We start from the raw sequence: 11,099 nt of genomic DNA, 5'->3' as shown, positions 1-11,099 counted from the left end.
ACACACACACACACTCACACTCACAAACACACCACACACACACATACTCACACACAAACACACAAACACACACCACACACACTCACAAATACACACACACCACACACACATACTCACACATAAACACACACACACCACACAAACACACACACACCACACACACTCACACAAATGCATACACATTAAATTTAAGAAAGAAGAGATTGAAGATTTCTTTGGGGAAATGAGAGGATCTGGGATCCTTCAAACCCTCCCTTCTGGACAAAACGCAAGTCTGTGCATTTCCTTCTTCATTTATCCATAGAATAAAGGAATGAAAGACCGGGCAGGAATGTAAACCCCAGCTTGAAGGTAAAGTTACTGTCACTGAGAGGAAAGCACGGGAGAATTATAGTTTTTATTATTGTGATTCATCTTAAAAATTTGAAGTAAGTAAAAACATTTATTAAATCTGACTGGTATGTCATGGATACTTACTAAATTGTTTATTTACCTTTCCTGTCAAGTTGTCTTTATAGAGGAAAGCAAAAGTTTCTTTAAGGGATTGTAATTCTAGTTCCAGTGTCTGATTTGTGGAAATAAATCTATTGGATATGCAGCCCCACTGTGATATAAAAGGCTTGCATTGTTTATACGGGGAGACAGGTTCAGAGCTCGGCTTTTGTTGTATGTGACATGTACATTTAGCAGGAAGGATTCGTTAAAGAGCTGATGAAGTAAGGGCTGGTGAGAAGGCTCTGGTTCTCAAACCTGACTACTTCCACACATGAGCTGTGGGGTACATGCCCCCCCCCCCCCATCATACATACAGCCCACAGATACACATCAGACACACGGCCACAAATACACATCACATGACACCCACATGATACAGAACTTTTAAAGAGTTAAGTAATAGGATGGAGAGATGGCTCAGCCGTTAAGAGCATTGCCTGCTCTTCCAAAAGTCCTGAGTTCAATTCCCAGCAACCACCTGGTGGCTCACAACCATCTGAAACGAGATCTGATGCCCTCTTCTGGCCTGCAGGCATACACACAGACAGAATATTGTATTCATAATAAATAAATAAATATTTTAAAAAAGAAGAGTTAAGTAATATTCAGCTAAAATATTTGCACAAGTAGAATATGTTGATTGAAAAAGTCTTTGATTTAATATAACGCCCTTGTTTTTTCAAGATATGATGTTTTGAAAAAACGTTTTATTTCTTGAATTTACTTAAACATGTGACGACGCACGCAATCATGTGCATTCATGGGACACGTAAGCAGTGTGAGAAAGATTGGCAGCCTCCCGTCTCTCATTTCAATTCTGCCCCCTCCCTACAAGTTAGCCAAGGCGAGCCCCTTGACTTTATCCTTCGGTCTCTTTCTCTAAAATAAATAAATAAATAAAATATAAGAAATTCAACCTTGTTCTTAAAAATTTTCAAACCAATTAAAAATTTGTGATTAAAAGAATAACTTTTAAAAACAGTACCACAGTCATTTTGGAAAAATGCACGAAGGAACAAAACCAAGATGAAATAAGAACAGTTCAGTGGGCACGCACTTCTAATTCAGCTGGGGCAGACTCGGCACATTTTAAATTCTGCATCAAAGAATTTTAGGCTAGACTCCACTTTCTAGCATGTGTGCCCGTGTCTTCCCTTCAAACAGTCCAGTCCCTTTCTGTGAGTGTCTTGATGACCCCAGGGGACTCAATAATTTCAGCTGATAAATCACCAAGGAGCCCCCCCCACCCCCGAGACTCACAGTGGGAACCACCCTTGTTCCCCAGGGCATAACAGGGATATAGTCAGAGACCAGGGCATTCCACTGCCTTCTCCCTGATTTCTGGATGGTCACAGCTTATCACCCCCACCTCCCACCTGCCCTGTCTCCTCTGTCCTTGTCTACACCACCTCCCTTGCCTGATTTCGTCTCTGCCTCCAACTGGCAGAAGAACTGTCCGTGTCACTCACTTCTTGGGTAACAGGAGCTCCTCAGCTGTTCGGGTCTTGGTTTGGAAGGACATCTCAGTGTTGTCCCGGCTCCTACACCAGCCAGCCTCCCAGAGGGCTTCACCTGTCAAAGTTGGGGGTTGACTTCTGTTTTCTCATGAGAACTCTGTAGAAGAACTCAAAATAAAATAAATCATTGTAAGCGCTAGAAAAAGGCTCGGCAGAGCAATTCCAGTCCTCTCCTGAGATTCCTACTTCAGAACCACACTTTCCCCTAAATCTGTGGGTTGGGGGGCTCACCACGTGGTCCTGGAAAGTGTGCAGGGGAAAAGCAACACAAGAAAGGGCCAAAGGAAGAGTTATCGCTCTGGGATAAACAAAGTCCGGAGCCAGTGGCAGGATGAGAGCTGCCCATCTAGGGAGAAGGGACATTTTAGTCAAGAATTGCCATGAACTTCCACAGAGCTTCAGAGACAGGAGTGGGGTTTGCCTGGGTGAATAACTGGTCCTTTCTCTCCTCTCTCCTCCGTTCCTCCATGTCTCTTTCTTTTGTGATTCTCCCCAATCTTAAATACCCTTTTATATTTGGTTATTTGGAACCGATTTAGCATCATAATCTTTACCCGGGCTGTGCCTGTGCTCCCTGGGGGACACTGACCGGCAGAACAAGCCAACTTCCATGGAGTATGCACAGCTGACAGAGAACCCAGTGACAAAGCAGAGGCTTAGGGTACAGGACGGCTGTGGCAAATGATATTGAGGACAAATATTCATGAGGAAGAATGGGTATGGGAGGGCATGTTAGTTTTGCTGTAAGCTAAACACTGCTCTGAAAAAAGGCATTTAAACTTAAAACCATGTCAAACACTCCCAAGAGGGAAAATTATCTACTCTGCCAGTTTGTACAATACTGGCCTTAAACTAAAACAACAAGGAGAAAGAGACGAGGACTTTGAAGATAGTCCCCAGGGTCTAATACCAGCAAGCACCTAGTGATCTTGTGAGGGGACAAGGAGCCTTGGACAGCCCACATTCCTGTGCCTGGAGCCAAGGTCTTTGGCATTATCATCTTACACAGGGAGACGCAAGAATGGTCTTATAATCCAAGGCCTGGGTTCCCCTTCCTTGATCCCTGTGGGGTAAGAAATCCAAGGACAGAATGAGCCTGCCAAGCATGGCCTCTTGACTCTGAATCTGGCTGAGAGATGAGACCCGAGCTACAGATCCTGCTGGGGGATATTCTCGGAAATGCTGTCAGGTCAAGCCACCTCAGTTGATCTGCCTGACCCTGGATTTCTCTGTTGACCCTGATCTAGGAAACTCTATTATCAATCATGCTATTCAGTAGACACTATTCTTCCTGGCTTATTATTCCAAAATCATTCCACATCTTCTGAGTACTCTCATGTGCCACATAGTACCCAGTCTCTCACACACGGTCTCTTGTTCCCCTCTTAAGACTTAGGAAGTAGGTGCTCGCTTCCTGCATTATGAATGAACAGCCTTTAAAGGAAGGAAACAATTTGTTAAAGTCACAAACACATGAGATTTGGAGGCTCTGAAAAACCCTCCAACCAGATATGCACCAAAGTCCATGCCTGCCTCCTGATGCTGTCCTTCCCAGCTCAGGCTGTGGCTGATGGCAGGATGAGCAGGAGGGCACTGGGGTTGTCTGAGGACCGCATCTGCTTCGTCACACCCCAAGATGGGTTAGTTAAAGGATTTTTGTCCCCTATCTCTCCTGGTCTCTCTAGAGCATCCTGTGTTCCTTCTTCCCATGCTCTACTCAGTGGTGACCCTGGGAAGCTGACTTTCCTCCACACTCACCAGGTTTTCTTGGACAATGTGGTAAACATGGCTTTTGTGTTCCACCTGCAAGGATAACTCCCACTTCATTCTTCCAGAAAAGACCTATCTTTTAGGAATAAATTGCAGAAGCAGGAGAGATGGCTTGGCGGTTAAGGACACTTGCTGCTCTTGCAGAGGACCAGAATTTATTTTCCAGTACCTATTTCAGGCGGCTCACAACCAACAGTTACTCTAGCTTCAGGGGATGCTATGCCTTCTTCTGGCTTCTGTGGCCACTTACATACAGGTGTGCATATACATGTGTCCACATGTGTAAATAAAAATCAATCTTTTAAAAAGCAAAAAAAATGGAATTGTCTTTATCTGAGGGAAGCCTTTTCTAACTTCCCACGACTGTGATTGTGCCACCCCGTGAGAGCCTCAAGCCTTGCCCCTTCCGTGTTGATGTTCCTCACTGAAGGTTCTTGGCCTTCAGTTGGCTCTGTAGAAGCCTAGCTGCTCACTTTTGCCTGGTCCCTTCCCCTTTATAGTAGGTAATAGCCACCTGTTGTATAGATTGAACTCAAGTTGAAAAGTATAATTAGGATTTTGGAGATGATTAACAGAAATCTAGTTTACACTTGCCGACTCCATGGCACATGGGTTATTGAACAGAAAACACTCTAGCCAAGTCAGAAAGAAAAGACAAATTGAGGTCAGACCCAGGGTGGGTCCATTGGCAAGTCTTCAGCCTTATGTGAAACCTTCAAATTGTGAATTCTGTTTTCATGAAAAGTGGCCCAGGGGAAGTATGTCAGAGCACTGGGTTTGGTGACACATAAGACTACGAGGGGAAGACATTTATGCAAGGAGATGGAAGGGGATCTATTGACTTCCCAGAGTCAAACTCAACTCTCTAGGAGAACCTAAAAAGGAGGAACAGTCGATTTTTCAATGAAGAAGTAGAAACCAACTAGCAACTCATGCCACTCTAGCTAACTGGCAGATAAATAGCCCTTCTGGATGTGCCCCATGTGCTAAAAAGGGCCTTTCCAGTTAGTTGTAAACCACTTCTACCCAGCTATATCAAGCCAACGATGAGACTAATGCTTCAGGCTGATTGGTTAAAATAAGAAGGTTGTGGGACTGGAGAGATGGCTCAGTGGTTAAGAGTACTACTGGTTGCCTTTCCAGAGGACCTGGGTTCAATTCCCAGCACCTACATGGCAGCTCACAATCATCTGTAATTCCAGTTCCAGGGGATCTGATATCCTTACACGGACATGCATGCTAGTGCACATAAAGTAAAGTGAAATAAATAGATTTAAAAATTTTGCAATTCTAAAATTACAGGGTTGTGCTGGCAAATATTACCATGCAAAGGTCAAGTAGAGTTATGAGTTTATGTTGGCGAAGGGGCAGGGAGTTACTCACGAGAACCCATTCCCTCATTCTTCAGTATTAGTGTCTAGTATGTGTCCCCCCACTGTGCTAGTCACAGGAAGTCGACAGACACACCTCATGGGTCTTCTGACTAAGCAGCTGATTGCCTAGCTACGGATTCAGTGCTGCAGGACCGAGGGACATCTTTTAGAAAATCTTTTGCTAGCTGAGAAACTCATGGTCACCCACACGCTAAGCTCCTACTCACACGCTAAGTTTCTACCTTGCATTTGCTGTTCCTTCTCCCTGGAATGTTCCTTTCCCCTGATGTTTTCTCCACTGGTATCTTCTACGGTATAGACTGCAGCTCAGTTCTTTTCTCATCAGAGACTTTTCTCAGCATCCCAGGGTCACTCTTCCCCTTTGTCGCCCATCACATCTCTTTGCTCCATTCTCTTCACTTCTTGGAGGTCTTGCCTTTATTTGCCTGCTCGGTTATCCCATCTCTCACAATCATAAACCCAAGGGAAAACAACAATTGGGCCTTTCATTTTCAGAATTTGGAATGCGACGCCTGGATTACAGTCAATGTTCCCACGGATTTGTGGAGGGAAGGTACCATTCAGCTTTCGTGCGAGTGAGAGAGACAAGGCCCCGAGTTTGCTACTCCAAACTGCTAAAGCAGCTCAAAGGAACTAAGAGCCAATGATGGGCATGAACAGTAACTGCTTTATGGGAGAACCTGTAAAAACAAAATATTAAGCCGGAGCACAGTGAACCAAAATGTTGACCATGCCGAGTCAGGCCAGAGGGTATGGATAAAGATGCAGAAGCAGAAAACAGTCTGTCCAGGGGGATGGGCACCTGACTGGCCGGGAGCAAGAGTTTACAAAGGTAGATAGTGAGAGATGAGCCTGCAAAGGCAGGATAGCCCAGCTCAGGGTAGGATCGCAATGCTAGCCACAGAAAGTATTCTCAAAGATGCAAAAGATGGAAAACTCAGCCAAGTGAATATCCATCAAACACAGTTCATCATGTTTCAGGCTAGGGATATAAGTTTAGTGGCAGAGGGTTTGCCTAGCATGCACGAGATCCAAGGTTTGAACTCCAACGCAGAATAAGAAATCATTTTATTCTAAAAGGAACAAAACTCTGAAATTCTTAGGCAACACTTATAATGTCCAGACTTCTCTTTTCTGAGTTAAATTTTTAAGATGTATTTTAATTATGTGTATGGGGAGCCTTGAAGGCACCGGGGAGAACAGCTCTTCCCTGGGGACCCTATATGCCCGGCGCTCACGGCATAGGCAGGCACAGTGTATTTCACCAGATGTAGTACAGACCGTTTGTGTGCAGGCAGTGCTGGGACTTAATAAAAACTGTGTTACGGAGGAGATCTGCTCTCAGGAAGACCGACTTCGCCTTTAAAACACTTTAAAGCAAACCCAAAGGGGGTGAAAACAAGCCTCCATCCTGCAAGCATCTTGGGAAAGTGCAAGGAATATTGATTGGTATTTTAGGAGAGGAAGTAGGCTCTTTTATGTCTCTTGCTTCTTTAAAAATGTATAAGCAAAGTCTCTAAACAACCATCTGCGTTAATGGCAAGGTGGAAACCACGGCGGCTCTGTGTGAAGGAGGGTGACATGGCAGAACTTTTAAAAGGACCTGACGGAGTCTAAAAGCAGACGCGAAACCACTGGAAGCTTCCTCGGTACAGCTCAGCTTCTGTTTGTGGCTCCACAGCCCATTTGCTACATCCACTCCCTCCTCAAGGATCAGCTGCTCCTTTCCAATTATTAAGATGTCAGCGAAAATCTACCTTCTGGGGAAACTCAATCTCGGGAGAAGAGCGGCTGACGCTTCGTAAAAATAGCTCTCAGGCGTTCTAATTCCTCTGGTGGAACCAGGGTGAAAGAAGAGAGCTGTGTGTGATGATCCCCAGGACCACGGGCTCAGATGCCCCCGGCCTGGGGTCAGGAAGTCAGAGGGGGCCAGGGCTGCGCTTCCGGGAACTCTTGAAATTCCCAGAAATTGAACAACAACAATAAAAAAAAATAAACAAAAACTCAGGCCTTTACAGAATTTTTAGGGAAAACCTTTCATCAGAATTTTAGATGTTTATCCCCCTCATTCCAAAATTAAGAACCATCACCTTAGTGAATAATGTCCACAGACATTTTTTTTCACTCTTAAAAATGATTTTTCATTGGTCAAGAAATTCTTAGATACATATCATACATGGGCATGTGCGTGTGCGCGCGCACACACACACACAGAGTCTTATGATGCCGCCCTAGTTGATCTGGAGCTCAATAGGTAAGCCAGACTGGTTTTGAACTCACAGAGATCTGCCTGCATCTGCCTCTCAAGTGCTGAGATTAAAGGCATGGACTGCCACTTCTGGACCTTAAATACATAGTTTTAAGAAAACTCAGAATTATACACAGATGAGGCTCATTGCCCGTCCCTCCATGTTAGAGCTGTTCTTGCTCTTCTTGTCTTTACTCACATTCTCATAATTATAGTCACACACAGAAACTACAGAGATTTAGGTATGTGCCATTAAATTTCCATGGTGCCGTGCATGTGTCTGCAACATGCAGTTGTACCCCACACAGTCTCGAGGCTACTGCCACAGTGTACATAAGATCTGCTCATCTATCTCTTCACGGGCTGCACGGTACCCCTAGGCAGGCTGTGTTCAGCGTACATAGCCACACCTCGACGGATGAACACTCAGTTGTTTCCAGTTTTCCTCCACCCAAGCAGTGACAGGAGATGACCATAATCTCATAGGTCCTGTATGTGTTTCTCTAGCTAAGAGGTCTTGCTTGGTCACGTGATATAAATTGCATTTTTGAAAAATCAAAATTAAAATATAATCACTCCATTTTTCTCTTTCCCATTCTTCCTGCCAACCCCTTCCATGTTCTCTCTCTCTCTCTCTCTCTCTCTCTCTCTCTCTCTCTCTCTTTCTCTCTAATTCACGGCCTCTGGCCTCCTTTTATTTACATATATAATGTATTTTTTATTTTTTGTAACTAAATGTTTTCCATGTAATATATTTTGTTCATGTCTTTCTTCCTCTAAACTCCTTCTAGATCCTTCTCACCTCCCTTCCCATGTAACTTTATGTTCTTTCTTTTTCTTTCAAAAAAGGAAAACCACAAAAGACAAAAACGATAAACAAATAAAAACAAATCAAGACAAAAAAAGCCAAAACAAAAAAAAAATGCTTACAGAAAAACCATGGAGTTTGTTTCATGTTGGCCAACTACTCCTGGGCATGGACCCTGCTGTGGAGTGTGGTTGATATACCCAGTGACATTTTATTGGAGATAACTGATTTTCTCTTTGCTAGGGTATCCATTGTAAATAGCTTCTTGGTTAAGGGTAGAACCCTGTGTCCACTTCCTCCTCTTGATGCTGAGGCCCCACCTGGCTCGAACCTGTGCATGTCTTGTGTGTGCCACATTCTTCATGATTTTATATGTGTGTCAATCCTGATCTGCTCTAGGGATTTGGAAATACGTCACTAGGAGTCATTTTATTGCCATGTTCCTTTAGCACAATAATAGTTGATTTTCCCCTAGGCCCATGACCTCTCTAGTCTCAGGTTATTGGTCACTTTAAGGGTGCCAATTATGGGTTCAGGCTAGTGGAGTGGGCTTTAAATCCAATCAAAGAGTGATTGGTTACTTGCATAGCATTGGGGTCACGATTGCACCAGTGTATCTTGCAGTTAGATGACTGCTGTAGTCCACAGGGTTTATGACAGAGGGACAATGATGATTATTCCGTCTCTCCTGGTAGTGTGCAAAGAACTTTCTAGTGCCGTGAATGCTAGCCTGTAGGGGAGAAGCTTCTAGTTAGGCACCAGCTCGACTTCTCTATGCTCCGTGACAGAAGTGAGCGCTGTCCTCAGCAGTCGGGCCTTGTCATCAGGTCCTGGAGAAAAAGCAGTAGCCTTGGAAATGACCTGTGATGCTGGGGGAGTCAATGGAGCCCCTTTGGCTAATGACTCAATAAGATGTAACCCTTTCCTGGCTCTGGAGGTTTTACTTGGTAGCACAAAATGTCCAGTTGGAACATTCACTGTCTCTGCTACTATTTGGTGACTCTATTTAGATTTTATATCTGTATATATTTTAGGACACGTCTATAGTTGCTTTCAATATGGTTTTTTTTTTCAAATGGCTTTAGTGTTAGTTGTCTCTTTCCATATTCTCTTCTTTACCCTCCTCTCCAATCTCCCAATTTAACCCCCTTCCCTGGTCTCTATTTAATCTCACCCTAATACTGTATCCTATTTCCCTTTCCTTGGGTGATCTTGTCTTTTCCCATGATCCCTTACTGGCTATGTAACCTCTGGGGTTATAAGATGCTTTGTAGAAGTCCCCTCAAAACACTCCCTCACATCTTACCTAGAAACACAGTCATATGAGCTTAAATCCAAGAAGGTAAAGCAGGAAGGAAGGAAAGAAGGAAGGGAGGGAGGGAGGAAGGGAAAAGGGGGAAAAGAAGAAGGCAGCAAGAAAGGTTCAGATTTGTCTAAAATGTTTATGGTATGTTCTGTCTAAGCAACCCAATGTGACAGATATTCCGACTTGGGTTCTTAGCTTGATTCTCCAGCTACAGAATGCTTGGCCTTAGTGAACCAGGCTTCTATTTGTTCTTCTGTGAAATGAACTTTACTATCACTGTCTGACAGGCGTGCTTGCATACCTGTGTGTGTACATGTATATGTACATGTGTGTGTGTGTGTATAATATACATTAGGTGCTACAAGTCCAGTAGGACTAGTGAATTGACCCTCAGACCTGAGATCCCTCCCACTCTGTGACTTGTTGGAGGCTCCTCCGGGCTCCACTGATGGACTGATTCTACTTTCACTCATCCTGTAGGACAGCAAAGTCTTTCCCAGGCCTCTCAATCAAGCCTTCATAGGCTCTTAAAAATTAAACTTCTCAAGCTGCTTTCACACCACTAGACAAGAATTTGCTTAGAAATGCTACCGTAAAATAAAAAGTCTTTTATGGAAGGCAATAAAGGATAATCAATAATCTATCAGTATTACCAGTGTCAGCCACGAGAGTGTTAGTGTTCAAGGACAGATTCCAATACTTTCCTCCAGAATGAGTGAGAAGAGACAGGAAATATAAACACAGCCAACAAAAGCAGATGCTCCAAAGGTGAGTGATGGGGAACACTACAGAGCCCACTAATAAAGGGAGCTCTCTGAGTTGGAGAGCCAGGGAAATCTTTAAAGGAAAAGAAGACGGTTGCTAGGTAAAGGGGAGACAGTGTTTATGGCAAGAAACATGGGGTTGGTAAGAGCAAAGTGACAGAAGGGCTCAGTGCTCTGCGGAGCTCTCTGGTGAACGTGTGACAACTGAGAAGAGCAGCGAAGGCCAGGGTGGGTGCTCATGGTGCCACCCGATCCACTGGGGTTTGGTAGCAGCAGTTGCTTTCTGACCTCGGGACTGAACGGAAGCATACTTTACACTTTCCATTTTAGTAGTGTTTGGGGGGTATTAATTTAGTATTTTCATGGGTAAAGTTGTATGGTGCAAAGCTATTAGAAGGTCCCCTCTTATCCCTAGCCCAGCCTTGCCCTTTGTGTTATCAGCCTTTTGTGAATATTCCAGGGGCCTCTCCCACATAAGGACAATCCATTTGTGCCAATTGCTTGCCATAGTCATGCTCTGTAAAATCACTACCGGCCCTGAATCAGCAAACGCTGAACCACGGCTCTAAGGCAAATGCAAGGTTTGATTCCCGCAAGCTTCAGGTCATGGCACCACTGCTGACCAAGAGAGGACAGGTGTATCCTCTCAAGTAACTTAGGGACGGGGGAGGGTTGTTGGTGTTCTGTGGCAAGTGGTGGGACTTGTTGGATCCAGGTGGGTCTTGGGCTGATGGCAGAAAGAGAGAGAGGAGAGAAAGAGAGAGGGAGAGAGAAAGAGAGAGAGAGAGAGAGAGAGA

The sequence above is a fragment of the Microtus ochrogaster genome, chromosome 7 (genome assembly GCF_000317375.1).
Source record: "Microtus ochrogaster isolate Prairie Vole_2 chromosome 7, MicOch1.0, whole genome shotgun sequence".
NCBI classification, from domain to species: domain Eukaryota; kingdom Metazoa; phylum Chordata; class Mammalia; order Rodentia; family Cricetidae; genus Microtus; species Microtus ochrogaster.
Note: the sequence above shows the minus strand (reverse complement) of the source record.